Source organism: Gossypium arboreum, chromosome 6, assembly GCF_025698485.1.
Source record: "Gossypium arboreum isolate Shixiya-1 chromosome 6, ASM2569848v2, whole genome shotgun sequence".
NCBI classification, from domain to species: Eukaryota; Viridiplantae; Streptophyta; class Magnoliopsida; order Malvales; family Malvaceae; genus Gossypium; species Gossypium arboreum.
This window is the reverse complement of record NC_069075.1, coordinates 130,584,115-130,599,120: the sequence shown is the minus strand read 5'-3', so window position 1 is coordinate 130,599,120 and position 15,006 is coordinate 130,584,115.

The window sequence follows — 15,006 nt, the reverse complement described above, 5'->3', positions numbered from 1 at the left end:
TATTTGGAGTTGTATGTATATTAATGAATGAAATTCGGATATGCAAGGTAATGAGTTAGTGAAATGTTCCATGATGGTTTTAGTCTATTATTTAGGAATAAATGCAATTGTTGATTGTAGCCTTGAAATCTATGTTAAGATCGCAATATGTATTTAATTTATAATAGCATGTTCGAGCATGTCATATATGTATATTAGGTTGTATGTGTGATTGTTTATCAAATTATATTATCTCCATATGAGTTTTGTGCTTGTGCATGAGAGTTATTATACAATGAATATTCAGCTATAAGATTTAAAGGTTAAATCATAGGAACTTTAATGATATACATATTCAAATTATTCGGTCATTAGGGTTATATGTACTTTAGTTATGTGGGTTATATGTTAAGGTAAATTGCTTAATGTGATTAAAAATGTGTATGACCATTTTATATTTGAGCAAAGTAACTATATGGCCTATTAAGTTTCTTGTCATATTCGGCCATAAGCTAGCATGATGGGACTTAATAAGTTAAATTTTGTTTGAATTAGCTCAAGAGCATAGAGCACCAAGGTTGGACAGGGGAAAAGAGAAAGTAGTTGAATAGTCGATCCGAGACTATTCAAATATATTCGAGGTAAGTTTTAAGTAGTTAAATATATATATTTTGATAATGACATGACATATTATAAGAATTAAGTATTACTTGTCATATATGTATATGGCTGAATGGCAATTGTAATGGAAGTAAAATGTGATATACTTTTATGATTAAATGATGTATGTTCGAATGATGCTTGTATCCAATTTGGTGTGATTATATTATATGAAACTTATTGATTTGAATATCGCACAGTACTATTCGAGCCTTTGAGCCTAACAGGCTATAATGCCGGTGAAATACCACTCGGGCCTTTGAGCGTAGCAGGCTATAATGCCGGTGAGATATTATTTGGGCTTCAAGCCTAGCAGGTGAAATGCTGGTGAATGAATTCAGGTTTTTAAACCTAGTAGGCTAAATGCCGGTGATTTGATAAAAGTCTAAAACTAAGATACCTCGTGTTAGAACGGCAAAATGAATACATTCAACACGTTAAGTTGGCCAGGTACATATTTTGTATTTATATGTGAGTATGATTTGAATTGAATCATAAGTGTATAATGTGATACATATGTGAATAAATGTTATACCTATATCTATGATCATGATACATTCGGTCAAGGTGTGAAAATATGTGAAAATATTCAATTTATTGATTTATGCTATATGAATTCAGATTAAGTGAAATGATAATGTAATTGTGCATCATGTGCTTGTGTATATTCGGCCAAATGGTAATATATTTAGAAAATGATCTCTTGAGAAATTGGATAATTGATCTATAATTGAGTTTATTTGTTGCATTACTTAAAACTTACTAAGCTTATGAAAGCTTACTCCGTTTGTTATGTTTCCTTGTTTTATAGATTGTTGATTACAGTCACCTGCTCGAGGAGGGGATCGTCAGGAATTCGTCACACTATCTATCATTTTGGTACTACTATATTTTGAGATAGTATGGCATGTATAGAATAGACTTAAGTGAATGATATTTTGAGATGTCCTTGTATATAAGCCATGTGAATATGGCAACTTTTGAATGTCGATATAAGTTTGAATTTCTATCTTTGATTGGGCTTGGCTATAAATATAATTGCTAATGAAATTATGTAAATGTGTATGTACTAATGTTGAGTTTCGGATTAGTAACTCTTCATAACCCACTCCGGCGACGGAGACAGGTTATAGGGGTGTTACAGGGGCAGACTGTATGTCACACACGGTCTAGACACACGCCCGTGTGTCTACCCGTGTGGACAATTACAAGGCTATTTTCCAAGCCATTTGTCACCCTCACAACATGTGCACACATACTTATCCAATAACATACAACATGGCATAATTGAGCTCTTAAACATCTACAAACATGTTATGCTCAAGTCATTTTCTTATGCAATAAAAACCATAGAATTTGCTCACATCATTATCACATACTAGTCATAACTATCATTACATCACAAACCTCATTTCCATCACTAAGCATACATAATCATTTCCACCAACCACTCATAAGGCATTATTAACTATTTATCAATCACCTAATCTTGCATCAGTTACTAACTCATCAATGAATCTCATTTCAATCTCTAAGCATACATGCTATAAGCCACATCACAAGAGATAGTATCATACATATATATGAATAAACATTTAGGCCCACAACATCATTAGCCAACATAGGCCAATTCACATGGCTACAACACTTTATCAATACAAGCCAACACCTTTGGCTAAATCATAATATCACATACTCAACATTAAAACCCTATACATGCTATAGACTCGAAACACTAGGATTTACTTACACCAATAGCGTGAACTCGACAGTGTGATAATATCTCTGATGGCCTCCAACCCGAGCAAACCTGGCAACCCTAGAGAATATAGGAAAGAAGGGGGGTAAGCTTTACGCTTAGTAAGTTCATATGAAAACAATTAGCAGCTCATTTACATGTTTTATCAATGTTTACAACATATACTCAAGTTCACGACAAGTTGTCTTCCTGAGCAACAGTCACTAAATTATTTATATCTAGAGCTACGAAACTCCAAATTAAGTTCTGTTAATTTTAATTGAAACTAGACTCACGTACCTTTCTACCATAAATGTTTCAGAATTTTTGGTTTAGCAAATTAGTACATTTTATTCCTCAAAGTTACCCCTAATTCACTATCTAACAGTTCAGACCTTTCTGCATTAAAGTTCAATTATCTCATAGCACAGGACTCAAATAATGTTATCATCTATTTCTATGGAAACTAAACTCATTAAGGATTCTAATCATATAAATCATATCTCATAAATATTTTTCTACAATTTATAATGATTTTCTAAAATCAGAACAGGGGATCTCGAAGTCATTCTGACTCTATCCCATGCAACTTTGAATATCTCATTATAGGAAATTCTTTTGCTTACACGGTTTATTTTATAAGAACCTAGACTAAATAAGATTTATTCTCATATTTTATTCAGCTTCTAACTCATTTTCCACTATTTTTAGTGTATTTTCAAAGTTACGCTACTGCAGTAACTCAAATCTGTCAAGGCTAAGTTACTCATAAGCTTAATGTACCTACTTGTACAACTTGTAACATAACTCAAGTACATACCTGTACCTACTCGTATTAAAGTATATAATCATACCTTCTTTAACATGCCCTCCTTAGGTATTTCATCACATCATCCATTTCGTTACACGTTGAATACTCGGGATGCTAAAGGATGTTCGAAATTGTCATATGCCGAATAGAATGCCCAAGGCCATGTCCCTCACATGGTCTTACATGGATCCACATATCGTTGCCATATCCCGGATATGGTCTTATACGATGTTTCATGTTAGTTCTGATGCTATGTCCCGGACATGGTCTTATACTAGCACACATATCATCACATTTTCATTAAATCCTCACAAGTCAATTCCAATAGAGGCATACATCCACATTTTGTACAATATCAAGTATTAAGCACATCATAATGAAATTGAGCATTAATTTCATACAAACTTCTAATATTTCATACACTTAATGCCATAACAATAAAGAATTTTAATTCAAGAATGATATTGCATTATTGTTACCATACGAACTTACCTCGATACCATAAAGGTGAAAATGACGTAATCATCCCTTAATCGATTTCTTTCTGTTCTAAGTCCAAATCTCGATTTTCAACATCAAAAACATCACATTTAGCTTATTAAAACAACGTAGTAATCAAATTAGTCCATTGACACAATTTGGCAAAATTTACAATTTTGCCCCTCTATTTTGCCAAAATTACCAAATTGCCCCTAGGCTCGAAAAATGATTTTTATTCAATTTATTTACTCCTTAAGCCTAGATAAACCATTTTCATAACTATGGAAACTCACAAAAATCATTATTACACACACTAACACCTTATCTTACAACTTGGCAAACTAGCCCTTTTTAAGGTGTTTTCATGCAATTTCTTTCACAAAAGTTGTTTATTAGACAACTAGGACTCATAATCTTCCATAAAAACACAGAAAATAACACATTTACTCTCATGGAAAAACCCTAGACTCTTCATCATTTTGTAAACTAGACCCCTCATATGAAAGCTCATGCTTTAGGGGTTCCAAAAATGTAAAAATCATCAAGAAACAACCAAAGATCACTTACTTGTTAGGGCTTAAAGTGGCTGAAAATTTAAAATTCGAAACCCCCATTCTTTGCTTCCATTTTCGTGAGGAAGAAGAATAAATGAAAGAGAAATGACATTTTATTTCTTTTTCCTTATTTTATTACAAATTAGTCAATTAAAACACCTAAAAGCCACAAATTTTGGCTTTTTGACCAATTGATCTCCCCTTGGCCAGCCACACACTTAAAAAGGGTCTAATTTCCCTTTAAATGCCTCCAATTTTAGTTTTCTAGTCTATTAACACATTTAGGCATTAACACACAACTTTTACCTTTTACGCGATTTAGTCCTTTTTCGAAATTGGACTAGAAATCGCTAAAATTAACTTACCAAAATTTACATGGACTTATAAAATTATATTATAACACATAAAATAATACTAAAATAATTTTCGCTGGCCTTGGAATAGTGGTTCCAAAACCACTTTTTCGACTAGGCCCAAAATTGGGCTATTACAGCCCCTGTGAGGAGGTCCGGGCCGTGTTGATTTCGTACGTTGGCCCATTTTCTCTGTTTTTGGCCCAATTCTTATTCCTTTCACTCTCCTATGCTCACCTAAGTATAAAATATGAAATTAAGGCATTAGGAGCATCGAATTCACCAATTTTAAGGAAAAATCATCCATAAAATGTGCTAAGCATGGGATTGAAATATGTATAAATTACGGTTTATCACATATACTCAACCATCAAGTTAGTCTCATGCCAGTACAAAGTAACATCCTTCATAGATGAGTTCATCAATTCAAACATGTCTATTCCCATTTAATGTTTTAATCCCATTGAATTTCTTGGAATCTCGATGGATATCCCGTTTACCATCAAATCATGCAAGTAATCCTTTAAATACGCACTCCCGTGAACCTCACTTTTATGGTAGGATTACTAGTCCAAGCTAAATCCCCCACAACGTAACTCACAGAGTAATGTTGGGATTACCAGTCCAGGTTAAATCCCCTACAATGACATATACTCCTACGAGTTCAGGTCTGAATTACCAGTCCAGGCTAAATTCAAATCCTATTCAAATTACCCGTCCGGGCTAAATCCATCAAGCACACATATTCTTCGGGATGCTAGATCACTATAGGATCACCCGTCTAGGCTAGATCCTTTATACCATTATTTCATTTTCGAGTAATCCATCAGACATTTCTTTTTATTCGACCGGGACATTTCATCATAACATTAATAATTCCTGAGTTGTCATACAATAAATATTACTATTATAGTTCATGTATGTACATACGTCTTTAATGTATTTAAAGATAGTTTACATTCGAGTTACACAAACTTAACTGGTAACTACTTAGGTTTCGTATTTCAGTTATTCCGAAACCTTTCGTTTTCCACAATCGATCTCCAAAATCAGTTCCTCGAGGTCTATATTAGTAAAAATAAATTATTAATACCCCCGGGCAAGATAACCATTTTACCCCTAACATTTCAAAATTTTACAACTTAGTCCCTAAGCTCGTAAAATGAAATATATGCAATTCCTTGGTTACCCAAGCCTAGCCGAATGTATTATAAACTCATACTAGCCAACATTTTCCCCTATTTCACATTTCTACCATATATTTTGTACCTTTTGCAAAAAGGTCCTTTTAAGGGTTTTTCATGAAAATCTCTTAGGAAAAGATGTTTAATGTGACAGCCCAAAATTGACCCTAGTCGGAATGTGGTTTCGGGACCACAAAACCGAGGCATAAAAATAATTTAATGCTCATTTTGATGCTTATGATATTTGTTAATTCGTGTGTGACATTTTCGATGTTTAATTTAGAGTTATAAATGTGAATTTCACTAGAAAGAACCTAGTAGAAAACTTTGAAAGTATGATGGGGAAATGTGTGATGACTAATTAAAGCATGCATGCAAAACAATGGACTTGCATGTCAAATTCCCCCCCCCAATAACTAGTGGCCGGCCATGACAAGGAATTATGGGCAAAAATCATGTCATGAAACATGTTTGGTAAGTGGGTTATGTTGGAATAAATAAAATAAGGAGTATGGAATAAAAAAAAATGTGTGTGTGTGAAGGCTTCTCCTCCCCATTGCCGTGTAGGTAGGAAAGAAAACAAAAATTTTGTTCATCCATTTTCACTCTCTTTTGGCCAAAAATACTAAGGATAAGGAGGAGTTTTGCTTCATACTTGGTTTGGAAGAGGATTAGGAAGAGGTTGGTTATACTTGCATCAAGATTAAGGTATGTTTGAGGTTGTGCCATGAGATTCATGCATGTTTTAGTTGCTAGCTTGATGTTCTTGTTAGCCCATGGTTCAAATCTTTGTTATGCCATGGGAATGAAATTCGCCAAAGTGAATATGGTGTTAATGCCATTGCATGCTAAATATCAAGCTTGATAATGATACATGTGATGGAGGATTGAGGATTCTTAGATTTTCTTTTAGCATTTTTTGAATGAGATACTAAGTTCTTTGTTTTACCATGACCAAATTGAAATGGTATGGTGTTGTGGTATTCGCCATGTTATATCCATAAGTATGATTCATGCATGTTGCATGGTAAGTAAGATTTAAGCTTTGGATATGTGTATATATTTGGATATAAGCCACTTGAGAATTCGGCTCTAGCATATATATGTATATATGTTCGCATTACGATGTATTGGTATGACATATATGCTATTTCAAGGTGTATATTTGCTTGTGATGATGTTTGATTATGAAGTAAATGAGAGATGTGCAATGAGTTACGATATGTAATGCGTTAGTAGTAAAATGTATGCTGTTTTGTGTGGTATTAAGTGTATAATTGGCCTCAAATTGGACATGTATATTCGCCACATGAGGGCAATTGGTGTGCATGCATTCGGTTAGAGGCAAGCATATTGATGCCTATTCTTGGCTTAGAAAATTGACTAAGAGGAATATTAACTAATGTGTTGAGTTCGATTCATGATTTCGTACATATGCGACTTTGATGCCTAATGAGTATATATATTGGCTAAGTATCTTGAATTCCTCTTCGATGCTCACATGATAAAACCAATTTATTTGTTAAATTAAGCTCAAGAGCAAAGGGAGCTAAATCCGATAAGGGAAGGAAAAGTCGTGGAATAGCCGTCGAAATCGTTCGACCACGTCCGAGGTAAGTTCTTGAGCAATAGAGCTTAAATTCTGAATTGATTAGATCATGTTTAAAGCAAATTAAAATCATGCTCTTTGTGTGTGGCTATTGAGCCAAATTACAAATGTGATAAGTGACTTGTGTCGAATTTTGCTAATGAAAATGAAATGTGAATGTGTTATGGTTTATTGATAAATGTACATGGTTATTCGAATGATATCCGGGCTAAGTCCCAAGGCTTTGTGCTAAGTGACTAAATCCGGACTAAGATCTGACGGCATACGTGCGAGTTACTAAATCCGACTAAGATCCGAAGGCTTTCGAGCAAGCTACTAAATCCGGGTTGAGTCCCAAGGCATTCGTGCGAAGTTATCAGAATCGGGCTATGTCCCAAGGCATTTGAATGTGTAGCCATATCCGTTTAAACTCAAGATACGTGATTCAAGAATGAATGAACTGCTGTAAAATTTCAGCTAATACGCTTGAAAATTCCAGCAACGAGGTATGTTCGTATGTGCTTTGGAATAGTTGATTCCTTGAATAATATTCGCTCAATCGAGAAATGAGCTTTCGGCATTTGGCTAAGATGAACCCTTATGTATGAATATAGGGGTTGGAATGTGAAATAAGTATGATATTGAGAATTTGCGCATATGAAATTATCCGTTAACTATATGAATGTTATGCTTTTGTTGTGCTGGAATCCTTGCTCTAACTTACTAAGCATAAATTGCTTACTCCGCTTTCTGCTTCTCTGTCTATAGATTTTGGCTCGTCACCATCGGACTCGGGATTTCGGAAGTCAAGTCTCCCACACTATCAAAGTCCCTTTCAGTATATATTTTGGTTGGATTTTGAAATGGCATGTATAGGACTACCCTTTTGTTGCGTTTTAAGTACTTTTGTGATGTATGTGTGTACGACCATGCGAAAATGGCTCGTAAAAGTGGAGTATGGCATTAGACCATTTGTGCTTATGTATATATGTATGGTTTTATGATGTGACTACGGACTGAATGGAAGTGTGAGCAAATGATCAGCCATTGGAATGGCTAAAAATGATTATATGTGGACCTATGTATGACAAAACTTTAGTTGGTCCATAGAAACCACGAAATAGGTAAGGTTTACCTGAAAAACAGATGCTGACTGCAGCAGTGGTGTGGATTTGAAAAATCACTAAAAATTGTAGGAATGGAATTAAATAGTGAATAAATTATGTAAATTAACCTTGATGAATCTACTTTCATATGGAAGAAATGAAACAGTCATATGAATTATATGTTAAGAGATATTAAAGTTCTCGTGAAACAGGGTCAGAACGGTTTCTGGATCCCCTGTTCCGACTTTAGAAATTCATTTTAAATTAACCAGAGATAATTATGAGTCATGCCATATATGTATAGATTCCTCTCTGAGTCTAGCTTCTATATAAATAAACGGCATCAGCATTGAAGCCCTGTACATGGAGATATCCAATTCGTAACGCACGAAGGTCAGTGTAGTCGATCCCTGCAACAGGGGAGACTTTAAATAATAAACTGTACTAATTGGCCCGACAAAAAATTCTATAAAAAAATATGTTGATGGAATTATGAGTCTAGTTTCGGGGAAAAATTACGAAACTGATTTTCGAGCTTTAAAACTCAAGATATGATTTTTGAATCGACAGTGATGCAGTAACCAGCTAGTCTGGAAAATTTTTATGGACTGTGAAAACAATTTAGCTGAGTTTGTGTGCACCTTGTGTTCGACTCCGGTAACGGGCTCGGGTACGGGGTGTTACAATTTTATTGGTATCAGAGCTACTGTTTAGTCGGTTCTAGGACTACCGTAATGTGTTGGGTCTAGCTATACATGCCATTTTATGTGATTATTTGATAGTGTGGTGATTTCTGACAATTGAAATGTGTTTATTTATAGTAATGGATCCCGATCCCGACCGAGCGGTAGCTGATGATCTTGAGAGTGTAGCGCCTGCTCCCGCACAAGGGACAGCTCCGGCGGACTCTCAACCTAATGCTAGTAATCCTAATGATGAAGCTAGACAAGCTTTCTATAGCGTGATGAATGATTGGTTTAACCAATACATTCGAACAAATACGGCTGTTCCACAACCTCCATTCCCAACAAATACAACCCCCGCACCTACAATGCCTCCGGTAACTGACCAAATAAGGTCAAGTAAGCCCCCAGTTGATAGAATCCGGAAACACGGGGCTACTGAATTTAAGGCTACGGATAGCGACGACGCCGAGCAAGCTGAATTTTGGTTGGACAACACTCTCCGGGTACTCGATGAGCTATCTTGTACACCTGATGAATGCCTAAAGTGTACTATCTCCTTGCTACGCGATTCTGCCTACTATTGGTGGAGTACTCTGACTTCTGTTGTGTCCCGAGAGCAAGTAACTTGGGAGTTTTTCCAAACTGAGTTTCGGAAGAAGTATATCAGTCAGAGATTTGTTGATCAAAAACGGAAGGAATTTCTTGAGCTTAAGCAAGGTTCTATGTCAGTTACTGACTACGAGTGAAAATTTGTTAGACTCAGTAGATACACTCGGGAATGTGTTTCGTCCGAGGCTATCATGTGTAAACGCTTCGAGGATGGGCTGAATGAAGATATAAAAATGTTCATGGGCATTCTTGAAATACGAGAGTTCGTAGTACTTGTCGAGCGAGCTTGTAAAGCCGAGGAGCTTAGAAAAGAAAAAAAAGTTGATGTGGGAACCGAGAGTTTCGTAAAAGATCCTCGGAAAGTCTCTTCAACAGCATCGAAGAAATTTCGAGATGATGCGGGCGGTCTAGAGGCACTTCGGCCTTTTAGACGAGATCGTGATCGACCCCTATGGGTACACGAGGCACTTCGTTGCCGTGTTGGGAATGAACGCCGAGATAGAACGAGTGTCGACATTGTGTTAAATGGCATTCGAAGTTGTAGATTCCGTGACCGCCTCTGTTACAAGTGTGGATCAGTTGACCACTTCATTAAAGATTGCCCGAGGTTGTCTGAACAGAATGTAGATCAGAGTGGGAAACCGGGCGCTACCACTGCTCAAGGTAGACCATCTAGAAATATGGGCAATGCTAGTGGTGGTCAGAGAGGATCTAGAGATGCTACGACCAGATCTCGAGGCTCGCGCTCTCGCTAGAGCTTATGCTATACGTGCCGCGAGGATGCTTCATCGCCAGATGTTATTACGGTACTTTCACTCTCTTTGATACTAATGTGATTGCTTTGATTGACCTGGTTCCACTCATTCTTATATATGCGAAACCTTAGCATCCAAAGAAGACTTTACCTATTGAGTCTCTCGAGTTCGTAATTCGGTGTCAAATCCTTTGGGTCGTTACGTCTGGTCGACAAAGTGTGTAAGAAATGCCCCTAGTAATTCGAGGTTCCTGCTTTCCGCGGACTTGATGCTTTTGCCGCTCGATGAATTTGATGTTATTCTTGGGTTGGATTGGTTGACCGTGCATGATGCGGTTGTGAATTGCAAAAGCAAGACTATTGATTTGAGATGTGCAAATAATGAGATGATCCGAGTTGAGTCTACGGACTTGAAGGGGTTGCCAGCTGTAATATCATCAATGTTGGCCCAGAAATATGTAAGAAAAGGGTGCGAAGCATACCTTGCGTATGTACTTGATGATAAGGAGTTAGAAATAAAACCCGAATCATGCGGTGGTTTGTGAATACCGGATGTTTTTCCCAAGAATTGCCGGGTTTGCCACTGTTCGGGAGATAGAGTTTGGTATTGAGCTTGTACCTGGGACCACACCGATTTTGATAGCTCCGTATCATATGGCACCAACGGAATTAAAGGAGTTGAAAGCTCAGTTGCAAGAGTTGGTGGATAGAGGTTTTGCTCGCCCGAGTTTTTCACCTTGGGGTGCACCAGTGTTGTTTGTGAAAAAGAAGGACGGAACCATGAGGTTGTGCATCGACTATCGTCAGCTTAATAAAGTGACAATAAAGAACAAATATCCGTTACCCCGTATCGATGATTTGTTCGATCAACTGAAGGGAGCCTCAGTGTTCTAAAAAATAGATTTGAGATCGGGCTATTATCAGTTGCAAATCCGAGATTCGGACATACCCAAAACTGCCTTCAGAACGAGATATGGTCACTACGAGTTCTTAGTGATGCCATTTGGGCTCACTAATGCCCTTACGGTATTTATGGATTTGATGAATCGGATCTTCAGATCATATTTGGATCGGTTCGTAGTTGTGTTCATTGACGACATCTTAGTCTATTCAAGAGATGAGACCGAACATGCGGAGCACCTGAGATTAGTGTTGCAAATTTTACGGGATTAGCAGTTATATGCTAAGTTCAGCAAGTGTGAGTTCTGGTTAAGAGAGGTTAGCTTCTTGGGTCATGTGGTATCTCGACGGTATTCGAGTTGACCCGAGCAAAATTTCAGCCATACTTAATCGAAACCTCCAAGAAATATTATTGAGGTTCGAGCTTTTTGGGACTTGCTTTACTTACCGACGGTTTGTAAAAGGATTCTCGATGATAGCCACACCCATGACGAAACCGCTTCGTAAAGATGTCAAGTTTGAATGGACGGAAAAGTGTCGAAAAGTTTCGACCAATTGAAAACTCATTTGACTAAGCTCCAAGATTAGTACAAATTTAATCGGCAAAGAGTTTGTCATCTATAGTGACGCCTCCTACTTGGGTTAGGTTGCGATTGATGCAAGAAGGTCGAGTTGTGGCCTATCGTCGAGACAATTAAAGCCACATGAGAAAAATTATCCGACCCATGATCTCGAATTGGCTGCCATCGTATTCGCCTTAAAGATATGGCGACATTACTTATTTGGTGAGAAGTGCCATGTGTATTCGGATCACAAAAGTCTCAAATATTTGATGACCCAAAGAGACTTAAATCTGCGACAAAGATGTTGGCTCGAGTTGTTAAAAGATTATGAGCTTGTCATTGATTATCACCCGGGAAAGGCTAATGTGGTTGCGGACGCCTTAAGCCGAAAATCACTGTTTGCTTTACGAGCTATGAATGTATACTTGTCCATTCTGCCCGACAATGTGTTAGTAGCCGAATTAAAGGCCAAACCATTGTTGACTCATCAAATTCGTGAAGCTCAGAAAGTTGATGAGGAGTTGCTTGCAAAACGGGCCGAGTGTGTTCGAACAAGGAATCGAGTTTCAAATTGATGATGACGATTGTTTGAGGTTCAGAAGTCATTTGTGTGTTCCAAAGAATTCGGAACTTATTTCGATAATTCTGAACGAAGCCTATTGTAGCCGAATGGCAATCCACCCGGGGAGTACGAAGATGTACAACGATTTGAAACGTCGGTTTTGGTGGCATGGTATGAAACGAGACATCTCCGACTTTGTTTCGAGATGTTTAATATGTCAACAAGTGAAAGCGGAATATCAAGTGCCTTCAGGGTTACTTCAGCCGATCACGATACCCGAGTGGAAATGGGATCGAATCACAATGGACTTTGTGTCCGGACTGCCATTGTTAGCAAGTAAGAAGGATGCGATTTGGGTTGTCGTTGATAGATTGACTAAGTCGGCTCACTTTATCCCTGTGTGTATGGATTTTTCATTGGATAAACTAGCTGAATTGTACGTTTCTCAGATTGTGAGATTACACGGGGTACCGATTTCTGTTGTGTAGGATAGAGATCCGAGGTTCACCTTACGATTTTGGAAGAAATTGCAAGAAGCTTTGGGTACCAAGTTGCATTTCAGCACCGCCTTTCACCCCCAAACCGATGGTCAATCCGAGCGGATAATTCAGATACTTGAGGATATGTTGAGATGTTGCATCCTCGAGTTCGATGGTTCATGGAACGGTACCTACCTTTGATTGAATTCGCCACAACAATAGTTTTCAATCAAGTATTAAGATGGCGCTTTACGAGGCTTTGTACGGCGTAAATGCCGTACACCATTGTTTTGGACCGAGCTCGGTGAAAACAAAATTTTCGAGTGGATTTGATTAAAGATGCTGAATGAAGGTAAAGGTAATCCGTGAAAGTCTAAAGGCGCCACAGATCGTCGTAAATCGTGACGCGGATTTGAAACGAAAGGACATTGAGTATCGTGGGAGATAAAGTGTTTCTTAAAGTTTCGCCGTGGAAAAGATACTCAGATTCGCCATAAGGGCAAGTTGAGCCCGAGATTCATTGGATCGCATCTGAAATCTCCGAACGAGTTGGCCCAGTTGCGTATCGTTTGATTTTGCCCCCTGAACTCGAAAAGATTCACAACGTCTTCCATGTTTCAATGCTTCGACGCTATAGATCTGATCCGTCATACGTAATTAGTCCATCAGAGGTTGAAATTCAAGCCGATATGAGTTATGAAGAAGAACCGATTCGTATCCTAGCTCGTGAAGTGAAAGAGTTGCGAAACAAAAGGGTTCCGCTAGTGAAAGTGTTATGGCTCAAACACGGGATAGAAGAAGCTACTTGGGAACCCGAGAACTCTATGAAAGAGCGATATCCAAACCTATTTACCGGTAAGATTTTCGGGGACTAAAATTTCTTAAGTGGGGGAGAGTTGTGACAGCCCAAAATTGACCCTAGTCGGAATGTGGTTTCGGGACCGCAAAACCGAGGCATAAAAATAATTTAATGCTCATTTTGATGCTTATGATATGTGTTAATTAGTGTGTGACATTTCCGATGTTTGATTTAGAGTTATAAATGTGAATTTCACTAGAAAGGACCTAGTAGAAAACTTTGAAAGTATGATGGGGAAATGTGTGATGACTAATTAAAGCATGCATGCAAAACAATGGACTTGCATGTCAAATTCCCCCCCCCCAATAGCTAGTGGCCGGCCATGACGAGGAATTATGGGCAAAAATCATGTAATGAAACATGTTTGGTAAGTGGGTTATGTTGGAATAAATAAAATAAGGAGTATGGAATAAAAAAAATGTGTGTGTGTGAAGGCTTCTCCTCCCCATTGCCGTAGGTAGGAAAGAAAACAAAAATTTTGTTCATCCATTTTCACTCTCTTTTGGCCAAAATACTAAGGATAAGGAGGAGTTTTGCTTCATACTTGGTTTGGAAGAGGATTAGGAAGAGGTTGGTTATACTTGCATCAAGATTAAGGTATGTTTGAGGTTGTGCCATGAGATTCATGCATGTTTTTAGTTGCTAGCTTGATGTTCTTGTTAGCCCATGGTTCAAATCTTTGTTATGCCATGGGAATGAAATTCGCCAAAGTGAATATGGTGTTAATGCCATTGCATGCTAAATATCAAGCTTGATAATGATACATGTGATGGAGGATTGAGGATTCTTAGATTTTCTTTTAGCATTTTTTGAATGAGATACTAAGTTCTTTGTTTTACCATGACCAAATTGAAATGGTATGGTGTTGTGGTATTCGCCATGTTATATCCATAAGTATGATTCATGCATGTTGCATGGTAAGTAAGATTTAAGCTTTGGATATGTGTATATATTTGGATATAAGCCACTTGAGAATTGGCTCTAGCATATATATGTATATATGTTCGCATTACGATGTATTGGTATGACATATATGCTATTTCAAGGTGTATATTTGCTTGTGATGATGTTTCGATTATGAAGTAAATGAGAGATGTGCAATGAGTTACGATATGTAATACGTTAGTAGTAAAATGTATGC